Source organism: Corvus kubaryi, unplaced genomic scaffold, assembly GCF_017639235.1.
Source record: "Corvus kubaryi isolate FWS band 111438036 unplaced genomic scaffold, C.kubaryi_AGA036_p1.0 37334, whole genome shotgun sequence".
NCBI lineage: Eukaryota > Metazoa > Chordata > Aves > Passeriformes > Corvidae > Corvus > Corvus kubaryi.
Genome location: NW_024581108.1, coordinates 4,421,008 through 4,446,571, shown reverse-complemented (window position 1 = coordinate 4,446,571; position 25,564 = coordinate 4,421,008). Strand labels below are relative to the sequence as shown.

The 25,564-nt window shown below is 37.0% G+C and overlaps 1 long non-coding RNA gene across 7 annotated transcripts in view; it reads left to right on the top strand.

Annotated features, from left to right (window-relative positions):
* The first annotated feature begins 18,966 nt into the window (after window positions 1-18,966).
* LOC121665565 overlaps window positions 18,967-25,564 on the top strand; it is a 63,042-nt gene continuing 56,444 nt past the window's right edge. For 2 of the 7 annotated variants that reach the window (XR_006016398.1, XR_006016397.1), the window contains exon 1: window positions 18,973-19,383. This is a non-coding gene — a long non-coding RNA (uncharacterized LOC121665565). Of the gene's footprint in view, window positions 19,384-25,564 lie in introns of all 7 variants that reach the window. The other 5 variants (XR_006016396.1, XR_006016392.1, XR_006016395.1 and 2 more) reach the window with 4 other exon arrangements.

Here is a 25,564-nt window from a genome sequence, read left to right as displayed (position 1 = left end):
ACCTTAATTACCCTGTAATATTTCCTGACACTCCCCAAAATATGCCCTATGGATAATAATTCATTCACGGTTCAGCCCCATTATTAGCTACTAATTCAAACAATCAAGACAAAGACAACGAACAGATGACCTTGAACAATTACCCACTCACTGAACAGAATTTATTTCATGCTTTTCAAAGACTTTACTGCTTTCCTGGCTTCATGAGCAGCACTCAAAAATTAACAAAACTCAAGCAAGAAAAGAGCTGCAGAATGAAAGGAGATTTGCTGGGGTACCCCAGCTCCCTTAAACATCATTTGCTTGCATTAACAACATAATGGCTTCTGCAATACAGTTCATTTTCTAGGATTAAATAGGGACCCTAGACAGACTGGGTGCAAAACCCAATACAATTGTTTTAATAGACTGGGTTTGTAAGCTGTTTAATTATCTGCAAGAAATGTATTGGGAAACTTGGAATGAAAAAAAAAAAATGCATATAGGTACAATGAATGGAAGTCATGCAACTGTTGCAGAAGCAGATAAAGTATCAGTGACTTCAGTGCTGAAGCAGACGGCTGCAAGGGTCTGAGGCGTCTCTTTGGGCTGCCCAGGAAATACTTCAAGTCACAAATCACGCTTTGTCCTCATTTGAGCTGCCATAACCTGGTACCCCTCTTTCTGACTGTACAGGTAAAATCAAGGGCAAACGATGGACCATTATTACCAAATAAACCTAATCCCTACTACTTTGGGAGATTCTTTATGTTGTTCATTTAGAGAAATTAGTGTTAGAATGAACATGAAAGGGGATATAGCTTTTAAACTTCTTATTATCTTAATCAAATTTTAGACATTTTGTCTTCAGATTAAGGTAAGGAGGAAGTACACCAAGGAGCATAAAAAGCTATTGCCCTTTTCTCTGTAACTCAGGTCATTCCGTCTTTGAGGGTCTAGGATGTCGTTTGCAATCCATCTGAAAGTCAAAGCATTCAGATTTAGCTGGAAATGGGACTAGAATTACTGAACTGCCAGGAAAATATGGTTGAAGGAAAAGATAGGAAAAAAAGAATGTTGTTGAAAATTCAAAGTGAAAAATCAAAGTCAAAATTAAATCTATCTTTTCTGAGATGGTTCTGAGAAAGACATTATAATTGTAGGAATATAGTTAAATTCCTTAAGTACCTGTAGAAGTGAAAGGCAGAAATAACATATTGTCAATAAAATCAAAACATAGACGTGCTACAAAATTTCCCCCTGCCAAAATCAGAACTATGATAAAAAATAGCTTCTAAACACAATCTATTTATATGCCCTAATCACAAAGACTTAAAGATAAGATTTTTTTAATGTAAAGTGCATAAGAATGAACAACCTTGTAAAGTTTAGAGCAGGATGTTTAGCCCTAAGTCCAGACAAATAATCTAAAAACCACAGATAAAAGGACAACTGTAGTTTTCCTTGGCCTTAAAAAGATACGCAGTCTACAAATATAAAGCACTTCATGAAAGGTGGAGGGGGAAAAAGGAATTTTTCTTCTGCAGTGGAAAGCATGAGACTGCAATATCTTCAAAGAAAAATATTTGTGTCAACATAGCTTTACAGACTACTTGAGGCTTCTTGTTGAAGCTATGCCCTCTGAACTTGCCTTGCTTGTCAATAATGCCTAATAAAACTTCTAAGATTTAAAAGTCCACATTCCAGAAATGAGGTAGACATGATGAAGTTTCTCTTTCTGAGCAGATTTTTTTCTACTTTTGCACTACCCACCAGAATTGTCTCTTCAAGGATGGCATTGAAGGGTTAGCACATGTCCCTATAATACTGCACTTTTTCAGTGAAGTCTCTGTAAGAGGAAGTTCATAGTGCAATCCTCACTTTGAGACATTTATCCAAGTAGTCTTGGAAGCAGTTTCAACAGGAATATACTGGACTGACTGTGGTATAGTCTCTTCTGGTTTCAAAAATTTATTAATTACATCAACATTCCTCCTTTTCTTGGTTTTCCTTTGATCATTACATAACCCACAACCCAACATTTGGGATTTTTGTTAGGGAATGTGCTTTTTCTATCTAGAACTTCTGTAGAAATGAATGTTGGACATTTCCTTTCCAAGATCAAGAGTAGTCTCTCAGGTCATAATCAAACCTCTATGAAAAAAAATCTGTGATCAAGGTTTTTTAAGAACTGTGTGCTCTGATTCTGTTTTAAAAAAATCACTCATATAATGGATTGTCAACGTAAAATATTTCCTTGTGGATAAACCAACAAAATAATCCCTTGGCCAAGGGTCAGGAATGGCCTTTTCTTATACATAAATATTCAAATTATTATGTTTGAAGGGAAAGTTTGAAGTACACTTATTATTAATTTCTATACAGATCAAATTAATGCAACTTGCCTGAAGCTCATGTCCCTGTTCATACAGGAACTGAAATGTCATCTACAGCAAGATAGTCTTTTCTTCTAATTAATATGGTCATGAAACAAATGAAACACAATATGCAAATTAGAGCTATGACGACTAAATAAAATGCTGTCCCTCCGGGAACAAAACACTCAAAATAAACTAGTTTCATATAGTTGGTTTTGAAAGGCCCATCTGTTAAAACTGAAAGTATTTTGCTTCAATTACATCTGGTTACTAATAAGTGCTGTGTTTCAATTATCTCAGGAAAACTTAAAGGACAGAAGTTTTTGCTAGAGTTCAGGTTCAGAATGAACTACGTAACTGGTTTATCATGTGTTAATCTTAGATGTTGGACCAAGATCAAAATTAAATGTACATAACTGTTCACATATGAAAAACCTCCTAGAAAGTCAATGTGAATCTATGAATGTTATACATAGAGCCACAAGACATATTAACAATTACAGATTTAACCCCTTATGATTGCTACAAAATGCCATAAAGTCGACACAAAGAAACCAAACTTATTTACGGTGAAGGGGTCTTACAAAAATATGATTCTAAAAAAACCTACTCTTTTAATTCAATAGTTCCATTTTCATGTAGCACGTTTAATCTCCTAGAACACACAACAGTATCTGGGCATGATTACTGTAGAAAATACTGATTTATTAAATAAATGATAGAAATGGCAGAAAAGTGAGCAGACTCATGAAGAGGAATTGTTTCAAGCATTTCCTTGGCCAACTCATTTCAACAGGGAACGGTGTCCCTTTCAGACTGAAGAAGGTGACCTGGTTAGTAACACCTTCATAGCAGAAATTAGACCTTCCTTCCAAAACTGCAATGGGAGTTTTGACAGTGGATCTACAACCAGTTTCACCTGCTGGACCCTTCTGGGGTCTTAGAGTCCATGACATCCTAGACTCATTTATTCTTCTTCTTCATTAAAGCTTCACAGAGTGTGCCTTCTTTAACCTGCAAGCCTAGAAGGTTTCATGGCTTTTTAAAAAAATGTTATGTCCCAGCAATCCCAGACAAGGTGAAAACAAGATAAGGAATAGGTGACTATTTCCTCCAGAAAATCCAGAGACCAGTTCATCCGTTTGACATGAAGGAAATCAATATTTCGTGGAATGAATTAGGTTCAAGGCCTGGCATGCAACTTTCTCTATCATAAGCAATTTTTCTGACCACCAAATTGTGTTCTTAATCAGTTTTGTCCATCTGGACACAGATCTTTTCCAATAAAATCTCTATCCAAACTCTTAAACTCCTGTGAGAAGTCTTAATGTCAAGCTCTCGCTATTTTTCAATAACATAAAATCTGCTCAATTTGATTTTTAAAATGAGAAAAAAACGCCCCTAGAAAAGTTACAAGTACAGAAGGCAGTGCTATTGAAGCAATAAAGAAATTATCATCTGCATAGGCAAAGATGACATTCTGACAGAGCAGACCTTTTAGCTGCAAGAGAGCTGGCCAGAACCAGAAAGAACTTAAGAGAAGCAGAATTTTTTTTTCCCTCAGTAACACTGTTCAGCAATCAAGGCTTCAGGGCTTCTAAGGCCTAATCCACACAGTCAATGGAAGAGCTGAACTTCAATTGCTACCACCTGCTTTTAATTTCTTAGGGGTTTTTTTCCCAGCTCCCCTACACATGAAAGCTTATTTTTCTTTCTTAGACTGAATGCTTTTTCCCGCTTATGTTTTCCCTCTTCTTCCTGAAGTCATGACTGCTTTTATCTTCAATATAGTCAATTCCAAGTCTAAAGAAAGACTTTGTGTACAATGTACTTTTTAAAATTGATATAAACAAACCTGCCTGCTTTTTTCACTTCTCGCTGCTTCTGATACTTTCTTCAAGCTGCCTAATTTCTTCTTTCTCTTTTTGTAGCTTAACCTCTACTTTTATACTCTGGCAAAATGCATTTGCTATACCATGCATACTGTTATTTGTTACTCTTTCTCTTCTGACCTTTATTTTCATGCACTGTCTTCAAAATCCAAATTTGTTTTTGATTGCAAAGATTTAATACTTTAATTCCTTAGCTTTAGTATGAAGCAAAATATGTTTGGTTGTTTGAAATAGCAAGGATCATCCCACCTCCTACGTGGTGAATAGCAGCTTGAATCATAGGATCTCTCTCTGAAGCTGAGTGCTAAATCCCTGAAGCATATATAGAACTCCCATCTTTAGTTTTGCCACAGATGTATTACATCAGTCTGTTTTCTAGTTTCCTACTTCATGGGAAATCTCCTGCATACTGTACACTTGTAATTTTAGTTTACTGCAGTCTGACTTGAAACAGTTCTCCTGGATGCTTTTTACAACTGCTCACTGCAGTATAACCCGTATCTCTGCAAGGGTCAGAAATCCTTATTTACACATTTTTACCTCATGTATTTTCTAGATGAAGTAGAAGCTATATTACTATGTAAGATGCCATTGTTGGTTTAAGGAGGCATTTTTAGCAAAGCTGGTGGTTTTTCCATTGCTATGTTGCCCACGGAAGCTCAAACATTGTCTGGCAACTCTCCTCAAGGGCAACTGTCTGGCCAACTTAGCAGTGGGCCCCCTGCCATCCTAACAGATGGGCACCAAGCGTAAGTAGCCATAAGACCATATAAGTGCATTTAGTGTGAAACTTGGGGCATAATTCCCAGCCTTGATCACCATATGGCTTTTCCATACAGAGTTTGCAATAAATGGGATGCACAGTGCTAATCTAACTTTGAACATGAACAGCATTAAGGAAAATAATAATTAGAATAGCTCCCACCATGTGATAAGCAGCAGGTAAGTTTGGAATTAGCAGGAGCAGTAGAAGAGTAGGATTATTATACATGAACATCTTCCCCACACTTTTATTTCTGTTGATCCATTAGGCTTTCTATGGCTCAACTTCTGAAAAACAAGGAAATGGGCTCCTTCACTCCCCTCCCACTCCTCTACAGGCAAAGAGAGTGCAAAATTGTGAAAGCCTGTGCCTTCAAGAAAAAACCTTGGACTCAGTCTCATAATTGAACTGAGCCTACATTTCACAGTCACTTCAATACTGAATTCTGCAGGACTGTTTTAGAAGAGAGGCTCAGGATTTCATAGACTCATTAACCATGCACATATTAATGCTTTTATTCTTTATTCTTATTGGACATGGAAAGCACTTCACCTCCTCTCAGCACACATTGTTTCAGATGTATTTGATCTAGTGCTCAAGGAAAAAGGGAAGCCAGTAAAACCTATGAGTATGTTTGTGGCCACCATCTTTATTGTAAGTAATTCTAAGTAGTGCATGCCTCACTGCCTGTGGACTTTAGCTATTGCAGCAAACTACTTTTGTGTTTGCTGACAGAAGGGATTGTAAACAAACAAGAAGTACTGAAATATGGGTTTAGTTCCAAGAATGCGAATATTAGAAATTCATACATTAGTTTAGAGTACTTTTAGATAGCACTTCTGAGTTTTAGTTATTGTCAGCAAAAGATGCTGCTTGTGACCTTTGAACAGTGAGAAGTCCTGAAAGTATGAGAACTCTGAAGAAATATTTCATCTAATTTTAAAGACTTCAGAAATCATATGAAATAGAATTTACTTGGTTATGTTTTTTCCTCTTCTACCTTTTAAGGTGGAGTTCATGGATTATTTACACCACTCTAAAATGATACCATCAAAAGGAAAGGAAAAGCCCCACCTCTCCCATCCCCACTTATATATTTCTGCTGGAAAGGGTAGTGCTGCCTTTCAGTGAGGCAGGACTTGAGTAGTTTGAGGTATTTACAGAACCATTATTTTAGATTAAAAAAGAGGGAAGTTTAATGCAGTATAAACCAATACATGTTTTGCTGGAAACAGTTCCAGCTGTGCAGCTGAAAGTCTAACACAACACATCTCTGTCATCCTGGCTCCTTCATCTGAGAGAAGAACACCTTTCATGAATAGATATATGAATTTTCTTGCTTTCCAACTGTATTCAAATGATCAACTTTGACATTTGCAGAAAGCAAATGTCAAAGTTGCTTATGTGAACTTTTCTGGAGACACAATTTAAGTCTGGCCCTCCAGAATTTCAGTTGAAACATTTATCTAATGAGGAAGAGAGATAACTGACAGGCAGTGTTTAATCAGAATTCTGAAGTAAGCATAATAGAGAATCAAACAGAGTCCTGCTTTTGGTTGGGAAATACGATTCCTTTCTGAATTAACTTCCTACTTACCTGAAATAAGAAGAGTTAAATTAGTGCATATTTATACATTCGTTTTTTAGGCTACCAATAGCTTCTCTCAGATATGAATAGAGACCATTATGCTAATTTCCTCTCAAGAAGATTGGCTCTTTTAATTTCATTTTTAACTAATAACATATAAAGTTTGAAGATGAATCAGTTTATGTTTCAAAAATCAGGGAATTAACTGGGCAATATAGTATATTTTGGCAGACCCGTGCACTGACAGGAGGCTTCAGTTTATTCACTAGTTGAACAGGGGAGTGACACAAACCAAACATACAAAGAGAACATGTCCTAGTCAGCATCAGAGTATAATTAAGAATGGAAAATCCGCTTGGAGATACAGAATCTACCACAAGTATTAGGAGATCAAATTCACAATAGAGAGAACATCTTTGTGCTTCAATTGTGGCTCTGTTAAGAAATGAGTCTAAAAGTTGCACAGCTTCCTGTTTATGATCTTTCAGAAACTTCCAGGTCCAATTCACTCAATCTATCTGAAAAGTATTTTTCTCAGCTGTCAGCCCTGAGAGACTGACCTTAAGTACAAGTCAAAGCATGGGCTTCTTGTGATGAGTGCAACTATGAACACACCACTGAAAATGGTAGGTGAAATTACCACTACCCCCTCTCATGACACAATTTACTCCATAACCTGTCCATCATGAAGTCTTAAATATGCCAAATCCATAATACAGAAAGAACAAAAGAAAAGGGACTTGAATAAAATGAAACATGTCGTGGGTGAAGTAAACAAAAAGCAAAAGGTCTTTAATAGGCATTTATCATCCTATAAAAGCAGAAATACCTTAGTTTTGATAAAAGAAGTTACAAAAGTTCTCTCCTTATATTACAAAGAGATACATTTTCACAATTTCACATTTTCACAACTGCAGAACTCACTACCTACAAGTGATTAGAAAAACCAAGAGTTTCACTTGTTTAGTGACCCAGATATTTGTCTGGATATTGAAATTAGAGAGGGTCTTTATGACAAGAGGAAAGTGCTTATCAGCCCACTGCTTCCTGCTGTAAATCGCAAGCCTGGGGGAGGGCAGGGCTGTGCATGAATTTCCCCAATGGACAGCTGACTTGCAGAAGTTTCTGATGCTGGCAATTCTAAGAGGAGTGAAAGCCAAACAATTCTTGGTTAAACTTACAGGGTTTTAGCTTCCTCACATTCTCCACTTGATTGAGGTGTGCACTTCACTGCTGCAAGGGCTGTAATGCAAAGTAAACCTGGAGGGACACAGCCCTCCCGCTGCCTCCCGCTGGTCACCTGCAAACCAGCACAGCACGCAGGCAACACTCCGACCCCCTCATGGCCTCAGGGGCTCAACTCAGAGCAAAACTTACAAACCTGTTACAGAAGTAAATGATGAAATATTGGTGCATCTTGAAAGGAAGTCGGTTCTACTTTGCAGCAGGTGTACTCACAATATTAGCCATATTTTCAGAAATAAGAAGCAACCAACTTTTAGAGAAAAGCTTCCTCTTCTAGAAAAAGTTCTGGCTTTGCTTGTTTTACAGTACTCATCCTAGCTTGTGGCTTTATGTAGACTACTGAAAACCCTGGTGTTCATAGTGATTTAATATAGGAATGAAACTCTCTAAAAAAATTAATTAAAAAATAAAATCCATTGTCTACCTTATAATAAACTGACAATATTGTAAAATGTGTTAAGATTTTTCTCTAATAACTCTTGTTCTAAATTGTTAAGTACACAAAACTTAGAAAAGAATATGATAGAAATAATTTTTCTACATAAAAATTATTTCTGTTTCAAGTCTTCTTCTTCCCAAAATATTTTACTTTCTAAGGTATCAGTAATATGTTCAAAATTGCAAACTGGACAGTGTAGTGACCCTTTCAGATTCCACTTTCATAATCCATGGAATCTTTGTGTTTAATCTTTTGTTAGAAGGCTCCGAAGTTCTTTGATGCATGCACATTATTTTCTAGTGATTGCCACCACATGAAAAGGGTGTTAATCCTCTGCTAATTAACAACTTGTTGAGGTCAAAGGGCATCAGCACTTTACATTTTTGGATTTGGTGAATTTTTTGTTCATTAGAACTTGTTCTCATAAATTCAGGTGTTCTGTAATTTTGTTCCATTTCAGTGATAGCAGCCCAGTAAAGAGCATACTAAAAGCTTTTGGTTTGACACGAGGTTCAAGTTTGCATGTATTTTTCTACGCTACAGTAGAGTCCTTTTCTTACACACAATGTTGCATCATGCAGTTTAGGTGGTTAGCCTAGACAGGAGATGGAATTTCCACTGCTCTTGATAGTCATACTTCATGTTAATAAAAATAATACAATACTTCTAAAAATAGTTAAGAGATTATAAAAGGTATAAAACCCAATTCTGATTGATGGGAAAAAAGATTGACGGTGGTCTTGACACTTTTATTTATTCACTAAGTATTTTTATATATACATATACACATACTCAGTTGTTTGTATAAGTATTGCTTCATCAACTCCAGACAATTTTAACTTCTCTCACGGAAATACAACTATGCTGCCTGATCTGTGTATGTTTTTAGAAAGGTTCTGCAACTTGAAGAAAAGCAGCTAGCCAGACAGTACATGTTTTGTTTTGCATTTAGCTCCCACAAACTGGAAAAGGTGCATGAGAAAAGGCATCCTAAAAACAGATAAACAAAACTTGATAGGGTTGGCAGAGACTATGAGGAAAAAACTGCAAGGGCACCAAACCAGTCAATATTCATACAGTAACTAAAACAGGTCTAACTTTAGTAATCCTGCCAGTGAGTTCCACAATTTTATGACACATTGTGTGAAAAGGCACTTCCTTTCATAACAAATGAATCTGCTCTTTTTCTAATCTCTCCAGATCAAGCTGAATCATCCCTTGTGAGAGCTAAGGAACGCAGATGTTCCCAAAGTCTCTATTCTACAAGCTTTAGTACTTTGCAACTGTTTTTTGTCATGACCCATTTTAATTATTTCTTAAACAATCTATCATTCTTTGCAGTTTCCTTCACCCAAACAAATGCCCTGCATTTACTTGACAGTTTTCATCATCATTTGAAAAACTGATATTTTTTTAAATACCCTATCAAAAGGATGAGTACATTCTTTTTGGTAACACAGTTAGTCTAGTTTAAAATTAAAAGAAACTGCTCAGAAAGAAAAAGAAAACCACCACCACCGCAGTATAATTTTAATTATAATTTCATCAAAAATGCTTTTAAAAAGTACAAAACCATCTAAACTGAAGTGCAGACTTAGCCACGCCTGTGTAAACACCGTGACTAATTCCATGTTATATAAACAGTGTCTCTCAGAGAACACGGTATAGATGAGACACCATTAGGACAGTTTACAAAGGGAAGTGAGTGACCTTACTCTTTTGAATCTTGATTAAGGAAAAACATTATTATAAAGGTTGCTTAGCCTAAAATTATTTTGTTATCTGGAGCTCAGTAAAACCCCAGCACAAGAGAGGTGATTCATGATGCAGGATGTGCCTATTCTTTTTTGACAAACGAAATACCTCCAGGGTGCTGAAGTTGTGCAGCTCTTACTCAGCCATGTGAGGGCTCAGGGTTTCCCTGAGGTACCCTCACCGGGCACATACCTTTGGCTCCTGTTACAACGAGGCACTGATTATCTCCAGAATAATTTTTGAGTGGTTTTGACTGTTGAAATGAAGCAACTTCTGACATTTCATTTATGCATATATTATGTTAAAGTGAAAATAGATGAAGAAGAAACACTTGTCTTTTCACGATTCTCTTTTCAGAACTTGATTAAAGAATTTTCCCTTTTTATTAAATTATTAAGACCACTTTGTATTCGTTCTGATATTAATTTGTAGTAATAGGTTTCCATGCAGATAAACTAGTAATTCACTTGAAATTCTAATTTTTCCTTAACATAGTAACCAACTAAGAAATTTGAATGTAAGTATTGGCATTAAAACAGTGCTATAATTTCAGCATTTGAAGCAGTTTCATTACTTGAGGAATTGAAATATTTAGATGAAGTTAAATTAGGCCACAAGAAAATATATTTTTTAAAAAGATGATGACCTAAATGGTGAATTGTGACAGCAGCCAAGTAAATAACTTAACAAGAAAAAGCTTTGCAGAATATTGATTTAATGCATCACTTAAGCAACAGAATATCTCAAACCCGCATTATCCATGCTCTATTTCCCTGTACCTTGGACAGTTTATCTATTCACCTCTCTCAAAGGAACAAGCACATATTTCTACATGGATTGTTTGCCTATGATGCACAGTTTTTAACACTATGATAAAATTAATCTTTAGAATAATTCTACTTTTGTGAAAGATACTAGTTCGTAGAAATTTTACCAAACTGGAATTAAAGTTACAGAAATTTTACAAAGATACATTAATTTTCATTTTTACTCTGAAAATCCATCACTGCAAAAAAAGATTTTCACTGATTTAAAGGACTGCAAACTGCATGTGAATTTCATTGCAGATTTTCTAAAAGAGCTTTAAAAATGCCAAAAAATCTGACATAAAATTACACTGATTTTAAATTATGGCTTGAGATGTTACATTCAGGACAAAGATTATACAGGTAGTGCTGTCTGAGAAGGAGGAAGAACAGGCAAGAAAAAGTACTGGGGTTTTGGTTTTTGTTTTGTTTTTTCCTTTTGAAGAAATTAGTGAAAGAATCTAAAACAGTCCATTTTATTACCCAGAGTCAAATCTGGTGTTGTGAAGACAATTCCAGCTAAAATTAGACTTTATCAGTGTTATGCCATTTAATATGCATGAATGACATCTTGATGGATAGAGAGGCATCAGATCTGAATTCTCTGATTTCCTCTCTGAGGCTGCAGAGCTGGAGCTGCTGCTGCCCGACTCCATGTGCCCCAGCTGCCACGGCAGGTTCTGCACGTAGACTGCCCTGTTCCTGCAGCACACACTCAAACAGCTCTACCCGGGTCCTACAAGAATTATGAATATTATGAATGAGGTCCTTCCCTACATGCCTGTCCTCAGAAAACACTCAAACCCCTTTTTATCTAACACTTTTGATTTTCCAGATTAACCCCTCAATTTTATGGCAAGCAGGCTAAGAGTACCTGTGTCACTCACCAGGGTAACAGAAGCCCAAACAAAATAATTTTCATGGCATTTTTCAAAAATGTGGACAATCAGAACACAGTCCCCTGCACAGGGTTTCAATCATTTTTAATTCACATCTTCAGTACTTCCGTCACTGTTAGTCTCAAAGGCATCTCACCACAGCCCAGCAAAAGATATGGAGGTGGATTCAATACTGGGGAAATGAACCAGAGCTAAACTCCTTTTCAGCCACACCTATTTCACCAATAAAAAAAGAACTGTTTTTAATTTTCAGATCTCTTCTCAGTCTTAGAGGGGATGACCACAAGGTCTCACTGATTTCCCTGCCTCCCTCCATGCTGTGGTGAAAAGCTCCCAAGCTATTTGCAGTCTACACTTTGTAATATCTGCAAAGCAGATTTAAGGAATTACAGAAGTTACCTCCTGGCCAGTTTTATTTATCTTTTACAGCTAAAGGAGGTTATAAGAGCATTGTTGGAGCCTATTTGACCACCCTTTGTGATCTCTCCAGCTGAGCAGGGCAGGGAATAAGACTCATCTGTTCACCTCATGTTGATTTGTCATTTGACATCTGTGTCAGAGCAACACCCTGTAAGAGCAGACACTTTGATGCCACTGCAGCTTTATCTCTGTCAGGACTAGAGCTGGGTGGACTATTTACTGGGAGTAATTTATTCAGCAGATTTCCCCCTTTCTTCAGTTTAAGAGTTCCCTATACACGTTCTAATTAGAAGAGATAATTGGCTTAATACTCAAGTACTTCATTCCTACTTGTCCCCTTTGTCCAGAGATATCCTGAATAAAATCAGGATGAGATCCTGGTGCCACTTAAGACACTGAAACCCACTCTTCTCCTTGATTTCACTAAGGTCAGGATCTCAGTCAAGGTCCCTCAAGCAAGAAACCTTCAGTTTAGATTATGATATACCACAAATGAGGTCCATAATTAAACAGTGGGAACAACAAATGATACAGGCAAGGGATGGAGTAATAGGATATTTAGATATCATCATGATGGCTCTATTAGAAATAAAAAGGAGGTAAAAAACACAACAGAGATTATTTAAAGTAGGATGACATACAGGAGGGCTCAGGGTACGATTTTATTCCCCTATAAGGATGAGACAAATAGGCAAACATACTTTTGCAATTGGAATTTTGTTATTTGAACAAGTGTAGTTTGCACTGACTTCCTCCCTCTGCCCCCACCACTTTCATCCCCTCTGTCTACACCTTGTTCATTAACCAAGATCAAAACCCTCCTGGTAAATGAATTCTTTGCTCTATAGTGTATAAGAAATTCATTAATCAATATCGAATATATAATTGAAGATAAGATGTCATTCCTGGAGCAGCAGTTCTGTTCAACAATATAATAATCTCTTTCTGAAAGCATCTCTACCCTGCATGCACCTAGCAAGGATCAGTGCCTGCAGCCAGTACTGAACTATATTCTCTGCAACGCCTAGTGTTTTGCTAGCAATTTCAAACTCCTCTGTTCTTCAACATTCAGTCACTAAACTATGCTGCTTAAATTATTAAATCCTTTTAATTTAAATTTTCATAAGCTACCAGAGGAAAAATGCCCTTCCTTAAAGTAACAAGTCTGGCTTCTTGTGAGGAAAACTATGGTATCATTATGGCTTTTATGCAGTATTAACATTCTTTAAGAAAACAACAAAATAAATTATTTCATTACGGAGTAAAATGTGGAAGGCAGATGGTTTTTAAAAAAAACCAAATCCTTTTGAAACTGTCCTAGTTTAGGACCACCCAAAACTGGAACAGAAATGAGGCAAACTATCTACCACCTCAATCCCTAAAAGGCTGAGGTATCAGACTAGAATTATGAATTAAAAAATGGGAAATCTCATTAAATCAAAATTATTGACCAAAAGTATTAAAGAAGAAAAATAATCTCTGAGATTTGTTATACTAGTCCAGAAAAAATATCTTACTTTGAAAAATTTGGAATATATCTTTACTTTAATATATTTTTACTGAAAAAGATGTTGCAACTACTATAAGGCTTGTGTGCTAGTGATGCTTTAATCTCATCTAGAATAGTGCAGTTCTGTGCAGACAGTGCTGTAGGGGTGGGACAGTGGAGGGAATACACTATTTAATTTAGTGTGAATTCATATAAACATTCGTCTATTTTCTCTGTGAAGAGAGAGATGATTTATCCCAGGGAATAATAGATTCAATAAAAAAATACTCTAAATTAGACCATGTAGGATTTTTTCAATGAAAAGTCTTCTACATTTGAAACATGAACTGCTAAATACTACCATTCTTCACCAAATATTAGATTGCACAAAATTTGATAAGTTTCAATTTTGAAACCAATCTTACTTTATAAGGAAATTAAAATACAAAATGGCAGTTGCAGTCATCTATAATGATAGTTTGATAAATCATTTATAAAATATATATGTTCATATATTACTATGGGCTAATTGAGGACGGAAGAACTTGTATCTGAAACCAGAAAAATCTGCACGACCTTGTAAGAGTAGTCTGAAGGAAAGAAGTCCTGTTATGGTCATCAAGTTTGACTGTCCCTACAAAGCCTTCATTTTTTAGGGTGTAAACTGAGCCAGCTGAGTATCAGACAAGTGTCTTTTAGGGGAAATAATTTGTTTATGCTGAAAGGACTTAAAAGAAAAAGTCATTAAAGAAAAGGGACAAAAATGGAAGGATTAAAAAAAATTGAGGAAATGACCCAGGAAAGAAAAAAGCATTATTTAAAAGAAATGACAAGAATTTCTGGAATACACAGATGTGATATAGAAACTGTTTAAATAACTTTCATTTTTAGGTTTATCTGATCAAAAGCATGTTTGGTTCTAGCTTTATTGACCAAATCTTTCTGGACAGCCTAATTCTATGGTAACCTAATTTGTAGCTTTGAAAGACTTGTGTCACTCAATTTCATCTGAGGTACACTGCAGTTACTAACCCACTGTTCAAATAACATTTCATTTTATCTAGAAATTTTCTCTTACAAATACAATTGCAAACACATTATTTTAATTTTCACTTGAATAAATTTGTAAAAATTTCAGGATCAATTAGCTAAAAATCTTGGATTTTCTTCCTATTGTATTAAGTTCACCTGAATGAGTTATTCATGAGATCTGAACTCCTCACTAACAGTCCTGTAATCAAAATCAGGTTTATAAATACACAGCAGCTATAAGCTCAACATATGCCTGAATTCCAATACGTAGATCAAGAATCTGAATCTGGGTGGTTTTTTGTGGTGGTTAAATTACAGCCATATTATCTAAGCTACCCGTCCAAAAGTTGTCCCTAAGCAAACAGAAGACCTGCAGAGGAAAGAGGAGTAAGTTCTGACTTTCACGAGTAAGGGGATACCAGCTTCCTCTCTCACTGCTGAAAATCTTCCCAGTATCTCATGTGGCTTCATTCACTTCTTCTACATAAATAGTTAGAGGAGACCAAGGAATAAGACAGCTGAAAAACAACAAAAGCAAAACGTCCATGCCCCAAAAGCCCCACAAAATCCATTACCATATTAACAGCCGAACTCGTGATTTTTCTTTGTGTAAATGGTAGATACTGCAGCCTGGCCAGCTGGGTCATATACAGCAGAGATTATTTGCTCAGACAATATTTCAGCTATTTTCACCCCTCATGTTGCAAGGGATGAGAACAAACCTTCATTCACAACCCTCTTGTACCAGACACATTTGAAAAAAAATCCTCATGTTAGCCATGGGCTGTTCTTAACTAGGGTATACAACCATTTCCAGAATATGTGCACACACTACACGTGCATAGTTCCAGGCTCTGCTAATTCCTCTCCATGAAATGGCTTTTGGGTGCCCTTCATCCACTTGCTCTCCCTCAATGATTTTCAATGACTTTGCTTCTTCTCTGCCTTTTTCTGTCTTCTCCAGTATCTCCTGGGATTTTTTTTTTGACTGATTCCTTCTTTGCTTATGCACTAGGAGCCTCAAGGGATTTTACTAGCAGTGACTAATATAAGCTTGCAACTTTAGCAAATACCACCTACTGCTGAATTATAAAAAGCAAAGGTGTATAGAACAGCAAAAATTCTCTGGCAAAGTTATAAGCAAATACACACTTTATAAAGTTCAATTACTTTCCACTGGAAAAAAAAACGGAAAGGCTTAAAAATGCTGGGCAACATGAAATCCACATCGCACACATGATAGGGCTGCCTTTGATTGCCTAAAGGAACATTTAAAATATTTATTTTCAGAAGTATCCGTTAAACACATCAACATGCAAACTGCATAAGTGCTTTTATTCTAAGTGTTTAAGAAATTTATCTCAACTTTTGGTTTTTGTCTTTCTATATGTTGTATGCCTTACTAAGAAGCAGCCAAGGAGCAAATCTTCTCCTCCTCCCAAGTAGTCATAGAACTTATATTTCCACAGGAAAAAAAATCAATAGTTGTTCTTAAAAGTTTTTGTGAATGCACCCTGTACAAAATATTCAAGGACATCCTACTTTTCCTCACCCTCACACCAAATATACGCTCTCTAATACTTCTAAATAATGAAAATGCTCCTTTAGTAACTAAAACTTCTAACTTCAGTAATTTCTTTTTTTTCCTAGAGTTCCTGGCCAGGGAACCTTGAAAATTCTTAGGAACAGGATCTCTATTAGACAGGAGTTAAGCATCCCTACCAATATTTGCTCAGATCAGGAGAAAAAGCTGCAACACCAAAAAAACCCTAACCCAAACCCAGAAATGGAGACCTGTGGTGTCAAAGGATGGAGTCAGAGGGGACTGCAGAGCAGTAACAGTAGGATCTCCAGACTAACAGCCCACTTCATCCAGCAACATCTTATCTCATGTGTTAAACATTATGACAATGACAGAATTTGCAAAGTAATGTTATTTTCCACACAGTGATAACTTTGTGATGCTCTTATTCTTTGTCTCTAAAAATTATGAATTTGTCTTTAGTAACAATAGTGGTGAAAGAAGCAGTTTATTATTCAAGGAGAGCGAATATGATGTAGCCTAGATCTTAATTTTGTTTTCTTTTCAATGGACGTGATAGGGAGAATAAAATGTCCATTTAGTTACACAAATACATATAAAGATGCACTTCTCTCTCTGGAGGCAACAGTGATGCAAAGTATTAATTTGGTCTCCAAAGTACTATGAGTCACAAAAATGTCTGCTTATGTCATCTAAGTCTTTGGTTCATGGCTCAAGAAATGCAGGTAAATAATCATTGCTCCAGAGTCCCTAGATTTTCCTGAAATCCACTCTTGAGTTGTTTGGGGAAAGAGCTAAACAATAATAAAGAAATTCAGATGTTTATTCCCTCTCTTTAAAGAGCTTTTCAGCATTTTAAAATCAAAAGCTGACATTCATGAAAAAGATGTATTTAAGACAAGACCATGTATTGGTCTTAAAACTGAAGAGTTTACTGCTCTCTAGAGTAAGGTTTCTTTTATTAGTATTTCTTCCCTCTTTAATTGAATTAAACAACAACAAAAAAAAGCAACCAAAATTATGAAGACCACCAGCACAGTGAAAAAAAGAAAATGTCTCCCAGGGTTTTCAGTTCTCTTCCCTCAGTGTTCTGGAGTCCAGATGTGGAAAGCCTAGGGGAGCTGAAAACATTTTTGGAGGGTGGAGAGAAAGTTTTGATGCTACTGCTGTAGCCTTATTTTATCCAACCAGACAATTATCTTTCTTCATGAAGATTAAAAAGCCAAATGACAACAGCTACCAAACCACACCTTTTATATATTGTTACTAAACAGTATTTTTAAGTGAGCCTGCTAAAAAACCTCACTCTGCATCTTCTTAGCACTTAGAAGCAAAGAAGGTCTTTACAAGGCCTTCTTAACTCAGAGCGGAATATTTACTGTCTTCATCTTCCTTGAAATCCTGTTTGTCAGGTGTGCCAGTTTATTCTTAAGAGATGAATTTTCCCTGCTCACATATCAAGCAAACACATATTGGTTTGCTGCAGCCATACCAGGTCACAGGATATGGAGGAATATTCCCATATCTTACACAGCTACACCTGGAATATGGTGTTCAGCTAAGTGATGACAAGGGTGGTCAGTGAGGTGATGATAAAAGTCTATAAATAGCTTAAGAGGGTGAACTCTGAGGAGGGAGAAGCACTGGTTTAAGGTGGACTGAACAAGCTTGATGGGTAGAAACAAAAAGATGCCCTGACAGCCAGGGCCAGGCATAAGCTGCTAAATAGGATCTTGAACACAGTACAACTGCCAGCAGAGCAGTCTGGGCTTGGCCTTGCGCACACCGCAGACATATAATGAATTTACTATTCCAGATTAATTATTCTGGGAAATTTCCAAGCATATTTAAGCACTTCAACTGCTAAATTAGGCCCCAAGTTCAACAGTCCACCAACAGGAGTCACACGCTGGGTGTGTTTACAACTGCACTGGACATAGCCCTGGAAATGCATAAGAGGAAATAAATCTGCCCAGAGAGGAAGGTGGACACAAACCCTGCAAATCTGTCATACCTCTGTTTTCTGTAGTTCTAGGAAAACATGCATGTGGGATTTGGGAAAGGTCTTTTTAATAAGGGTTAATTGGAGAAGTATGTCACACATGACTGAGTACCGTTTCAAATTACTGCTCACGCTGGCATAACTAAATCAGACAAATGACAGAATACCAAAATAGGGAATAGTCAATCTTCTCCCCTCCTACTTAATCTTTATAGCTTCATTATTCTCAAATATCAGCAATAAAGACTTTCCTGGAATTTGTTGCTTCTTTCAAAATATTACAAAGACCATATTATAATATTCCCCAGAGATCCAATAGTTCTGTAGAATCTTTCTTCTGTTGTTGAATTATTAAGTCTAGGCTTTCAAACTACTGGATTCATTTATCTGGCTTATAATGCAAAAGTTTGGGATAAACGATCCTGATATAGTCGCCCCTGAGCTTAACAAAAAAAAAAAAAAAAATTGAAAAGAGGAAAATAACTACAGTTTAGTAAACCAGATTAGTTACTCCCATGAAAATCATTGTACTGTCTGTAACACTGAGTTACTCTAAAAGTCAGGTCCCTAACCTCGAACCTGAAAAAGTCACTTCAGTTTCTCTCTGCTGCCCAAGTTAACTGCAAGCATTTCCTGACACTGAGAATGCAGGCAGAAAAAGGAAAAGCGTCGACTTGAGAAAAGCACAGCTTCCAATCCCCACCCACCAGCTTCAGTCAAAGGGATGACTTCAGTCCCTTTCTTAACTAATCCTGTCACTGTAAAATCCTACAGTCATTCTTCCAACATAAAGGGAAAACAGACTCACTAGGAGGACCTAGACTCTTTCAGCTTGAACTGTTAACCAATGGTGGAAATGCAAGAATGCTGAAGTTGTGCCTTCAGAGCCAATAGAGTGGATTTGTGTGTCCCACATGACTGTGTTTCCCCTGTCTTTCACATGGGCAGTATTTAGTTCAATTCAGAACTGCAGATAGTATAGCATGCAGAGCAGCAATGGGATGTCTGAGCACAAGTGGCTGACTTCCAGGCGACTTCAGGAAGCACATTTGTACATTTCTCCTGAATTAAACTGGGATTCTGCACCCTTGACATTCTCCAACCCTCTTGTCTCTGCAGAAGGAGACAGCGACCTGCACAGCACAACAAAACTGTGAGTAAGAGCTCTATTTATTTTTATTTTCACCCAGAAAAGCAAATCTCTTAAAAATGTCAAAATGCTACGTGCACTAAAGCAATGATTACTTTTCTTATAAGATGAAAAAGTATCTAAAGTGGTTTTCAGATTCAGAAATATTTCTTGCATGCTTTAATAAAAGAAAGAAGAAGAAAAAAAAAAAAAAAAAAAGAGCGAGTTATCCTCCAGGGCAGTGCCTGCATGCATGCTGCATGACACACTGCTTCCTGACATAGCCAGCGTGCTGCTTTGTTCATAAAGAAAAACAAAGACAAAAAGCCCTACACACGTATGTTGTTCACTTTTATTTGTACTCTGTGTCTAATCAGGCCTGATCTGTCCCCAAGGGGAAAACATAAAGGCAAACTTTAACTCCGCCAGCAAGGGCAGCCCAGACTTTCCAGACATCTGACAGTTATTATAATTAGCTATGAAAGACAGCGAAGACACTTTGGGGCAAATAGCTCTTACATTTGGAACAATGAAGTCGAGCAAGGTTCCCATCCCACCCCTTCCACGGGGGGGGAGGGGGAGAGGCAAGGCAAGGGGGGAGTGTTAGGAAAGGGTTATGGCTGGACTGAAAACACACAACTAGTATAATATCTGGACTCTCTGAGCAGGAGAAGAGGCTTTTTGATAAGCGACTTTACCTCTAGATTGTGGCTTGCATTCACTGAGATTCCTGGTGGGGTGGGAAAGGGTGTGGGGCTCTTCACGGTATAACGTCAGAAGGTCGGGGTGGAGGGGGCAGTGGGGACGAAGGGGGCAGAAAGAAGAGAATATCCACAGCAAGAGACATTGAAATTGTTTCCCAGAGCTTTACTGGCCAGATCTCCTTAAGCCCAAGTTGCTTTCTGGGCAAGATTTATGAGAGTTCTCAAACAGAAGCAACAGACAAAGCAGCGCTTTTTTTCTTCTTCTTCCTCGGAAAAGAAATTGAACCCAAATGAATAACCGTATAATAAACAGCACTGATTTGTATTTTTGCTCTTTTTTTTCCCCTCACATGCTTGTAAGACCTTTAGTAAGATCTTTCCCCCCTGCCTGCACGATCCTTCTCACCACCCCTTCCCTACCAAAAGTTAGATTCTGAAAACTACGATCAGAAGGGAAAAAGCAAAGACAATAGAAATCTGACTCTGTCCTGGCTGGGCTGGATCTCTAATAATGCATGAAGTGAAAACAGTTTCTAAGTGAAAGATGAGCAGACTTCTTAAAAAAAAATATTAAGTACAATAAGGAGAAATTGTTGAAAGACTCCAGACGCTACTAATTATGGCTTAAATAAATCTTCCTGGACAGATGTTTGCTTGCTCCCACTGCAGAAAAAGGAACGTTAAAAGAAGCATTTTTTAAAAAAAGATTTGATGCGAATCTCCTATATATATATATATTTTTTTTTTTTTGGTAAATACACCGTTTTATTCTTTGTCTGCCCTCCTGTTATCTCCCCCTCCCCCAACCGCCGCCCACTGTGAGCTGAGACACCTGAAGGCTAGACACAATGATCAACAGAGCACTGCGCTCGCCTGTCTGGATTCCAGCCAGATTTTTTTTTTTTCCCTTCCACAATCAAGGAGCCTGCACGCAATGCACGGCAAGCCCCTTGCTCTGCTATGTGCAGATCAGACAGAAGTCTGAACCGTGCTGCAGAAAAGATTAAAGACAAACACAAGCCTTTCCTCCTTATGTCGGCCAGGCTCGGTTTCAACTTTGTTATGATTTGCAAAAAAAAAAAAAAAATACAAAATAAGAAACTTTGTAAACATATATACACATTATTGTACAAAACATATGCACACGCACACACGCTTTCCAACACAGTGTAACTAGGGACATGCAGCATTTCCCATTTTACTGTGATTTCTACTCTAGGTTTACAGTCAATGCAGTATTTTGTGTTAAGTTCATGCATCACTTACATAATTGCTGTGTAGCTCTCAAACACTATGTAAAGATTTTGTATGCGCAGATGATGTATTACATAAAGGCAAATAGCTACTATGCAGATACCCACACCTGAATGCCCAGCAAACTGAAATATTCAAAAACACTTGGGTTTAGAGAGATTAACAAGAGCTAGTAGACAGTTTTATGATAGTTTTAAACGAGGCAGTAGCGAAATGCTTTGTAAGTAGGGTGTCTTCAAATCAAAGAAGGGAAGCATGGCAGGGGACTGAGCTGGCCCTGCAAGCCCTGGCCTTCCTGCTGCCACAGCCCAAAGAAATGCCAAGTGGCCCAGTGTCATCGTGCCACAAAGTTGGGCTTGGGAATGCAGTACTCCTCAAAATAGTTGCTCTCCGCTTGGTGTGGCTATGGGTGGGGTTAGCAGAGACATGCAGGGGAAAGGCAGATTCAAAGCATGTATTCTATTTAATTTTTAAATGTATGCTGTGCGGACCTATTTTCTAAATTCTTTGGAATTTAATTGCCTTGCAGTACAAATTATGGTGTGATAAACATGATGACTAATATTTGCTTTTCAATATGAACTTTATATGAAAAGGACCTAAAAAAATTTAATTTTTAAACACACAACCACATACATATACATACAGTTCTTTTAATTTATTCCCTGAAAAGGCTCAAACTACATTTTAGTCATTCTAACAGGTATCTTAATGGAAAGACAAGAAATTTTTTTAGCTTTTTTCTCTAATATTGCTTATAAACACTATGTGAAAAGAAACCCAGCATAAAGTATCCCATAAATTTAATCTTAAAAAGAACTTCCTTTCCAAATAGCAGCGGAAACATGCAAACAAAAGGTTGCATGTAGTGGCAGCAATATCCACAGCAAAGTAAAAATCCTGAATAGAGATTTCAGAAAAATTAGGTGAATGAATCCAGAACTGTGGTCAAATTTGTATTCCTGTATTTTATTTTTTTGTAAATAAGGGATTTAATGCTTTTCTGAAGGAACACTTTATACACCTTCTATGAAATATACAAGCAAACTCTACATAATAGTCATACATGAGAATTATATATTTGTAAATTACATGTATGTACACATGTTCAATAGTATTAAGGTGATAATTTCCTTCCTACTTTTCCTGGCATATTCTGTTTTAAAACAAAATTTGTCACTTGTTTCAAAAAAAGTGTTTTGAAATAATGCCTGCAGCTAAATTATGAAGTGCTCACTTTCATTTTCTTAAGGTAATGACAAGGCAATCATATTTTTATCCTTTCCTAAAGGCTGAAATCCTATGCAAATCAATTCCTCAGCTTCAGAAGTGATTTACACGCTACCTTGTCTTAGAAGGGTATTTCAACTGGTAATTTATGCAATGTTTGTCAGTGCAAAAGTAATGTCTAATCACATAAGAGATAAGCATTAAGCCAGAGAATAGGAATACAGGGTCCTTGTCTCCATGTTTCGTTCACCACTCTCCCCTTCTCCCAGCAAGATCTCTTGAGGGTTTTGTGAGTGCTGGGTACAACAGCTCTAACTAGAGTAGGGAGGAGATACCTGACCAGTGTTGCTTTAAAAATGGCATTATCCTCCTGCTGTTGTTGTCCAGGCACCTGAGATTTGGAGCGATGTGTTTTAGTTTTTTACAAGAAGGATTTATTTACCTCATGTGGAAATTGCTGACCTCTGTTCTTTTGCTGACTTCTTTAAACTTTTTAATAGCTAATGCTGAAAAAATGCAATCATGGAAACTCATGCATATTTAGGACTCCATTCCTTAAAAATTTGATATCTATTACAGCTTGCCTCTTAGCCTGTGGCCTACAGTTGCTTGTGCAAATTCCACGGTGATGCTCACATAAACTTCAAGTTCTAATTTCCTTTTTTAGACCCTCCTCTCCCCTCTTCCCCCATGCTTCCTGTTGCATCGACTTGTTTGAGCCTTTCCCAGTTCAAGCAGAAGTGACTTTTAGTCCCACAAATAAATCGCTCAGAATTACATCCAAAACTTACAAAAGATGGGTAGTTTCACTTACACATCTACAGAGCTGAAGTAACTTGAGAACCAACCAGAAATGTAGACAGTCTCAATAAGGTAACGGGGTCAAATGAGCTCATGCATTACAGATAGGAAGAGAACTGCACATTGCATTTTTACAGATAAAAAGCACTGAGTGTTTTAATGTAAACAGATTTCTGGTTGATATTTTAGCAAACTGTTGCAAAGCTCCAACTAGAGCAGAGTAAAAATTACTTTCAGCATGGTACAGTTAGACCAGATGGCCACGTGTTCTTTTCTTATTTAGATGAGACTTTTCCTTTCAATAACATCTTTCTTCCTGACCTGCTTAAAAATTCCAGCGAATGAAATCAGCACAGGATTTTCAATTCTAATTGACCATGTGCAGAGGAAAGGCCAGTAGAGAAATCAGTAGGACCATTGTAAGGCACACTGCATCAATCTCTCCTTTGTCCTGGATCTTTTCTAGTATGAGCTAAAATAATTAAGAATATTTAATTTATATTATTTGTACAGCAGCAAATCTAGTAGCATTCAGACGAAACTCATCGCGAGTTCCTCTTTTAGAAATGTGTGTAACAAGGAAGATGTATGTCTATCAGACACCAGACAAGCAGGTACTTGACATCATTTAACGGCCAAATATTTAAAAAAAAAAAAAAAGAAAAGAAAAACCACCAAAACAAAAACCCATAAAGCTGGAAACAAACCTCCCAAAACAAGCAAAGAATGACCAAAAAGACTGAAAGAGGAGGCTGAATTAAAGCATGAACTGCTTTACCTTTTCTAATGAAGGCAGAAGATTTGAAGGATATGGTACTAAAAGAAATTTTTGAAAAACACATTTTAGAAGAGTCAGAAAAATATATTTTTCCACTGTCCAAAATACTGACCCTTAAAACACCTGTAATCTTCAAACGTTTCAAACTCGCCTACATAGGTTTTACCCACACTGCATTGGTTGCGATCAGCCTCAGTTGTGTCTGTGTGATCTACATGCAAGGTACTGACAGTAAAAACTGTATATATAACACAAACATTACCTACAGAAATACACATCACGCAGATGACATCATTGCAGCTTTACCTACTATTTTACTTGGATTTAGTGAGATGTGTGTGAAACAATATAACAATATCCGAGACTTTACAAGTAGAGTATGCAAAGGATGCGTGAAGTCCTACCTATGTGTTTACGTAGCCCATGGATAAGGTAAGTGGGTAAAATGAATCCTTCAGAAGAAAAGGGTGTGGGGAAAAAGACTAAGTGAGAGCAATATAGAGCAAGTTTGGTGGGTTAAAAAAATTAGCAACAGACGTGGCCGAACTATTTTGTATAAATTCACTCCTCGCCGCTTAGTTTAACATTAGGCTTGAATGGTTGGTGGTTTCATATTATTGCTATAAGCTTAAATCAATAAACAAAACCTGTAGAATATAATTTCTGAAAAATAGCTATGAAAATGGTTTCATTAAGATAATCTGAAGAAAAGAAGGGTTCCATTAAAATCCCAATCATTTTTTAAACTTAAGGTGAAAAACAATCCAGGAGAAAATTCAGTGGGCAGCATGGCCTTTGCTATATGTCAAGCATGCGGTCCAAATAACATTTGCATGAAGAAACATGCCTGAGAACATAAAACAAAGCACAGACCTTGGGTCTGGCCAGGCAGACATGGTAAAAGGTCTGATTTCAGCTCTCCAGCAAGATGTCTCATAGCCTTGGGCAAATCATTTAACTGCCTGGCTTCTCATCTACGTCATATTAGCAGAAGTTTTGAATGTGTGATTATAATTAAGAGGTCAGCAATGAGATACCACAGCAAAGGGCACAGGAGAGACCTCAGATGCTTGAAAACAACATAAAATACTAGACAAAACAATGGTCTTTTGTTTTTGTTAAGTGAGATCGTTTTTGGTGTGGTACTTCTGCAACAAGAAAAATACAAAAAGACAAGATAAAAAACCCTCTTTCTCAAGAGATCAATGTCATTCAGTTCTAGCTTAATTTTCTAAAGCTCTTTATGTACTTGAACGTTCATTTCTTATTTTTTACTAACCTGCAACAAAATATCAGAATATAGGATAAATGGAAGCTATTTCTCCATCTGTAAAGATGCTCTAGATTCAACACTCATGCAAGGCCTACCACTAAAATGCTGACTCCCATAATGGTGTATTTAACAGGTGTTCCCAGGGTACCAGTGAGACTGAGAGCA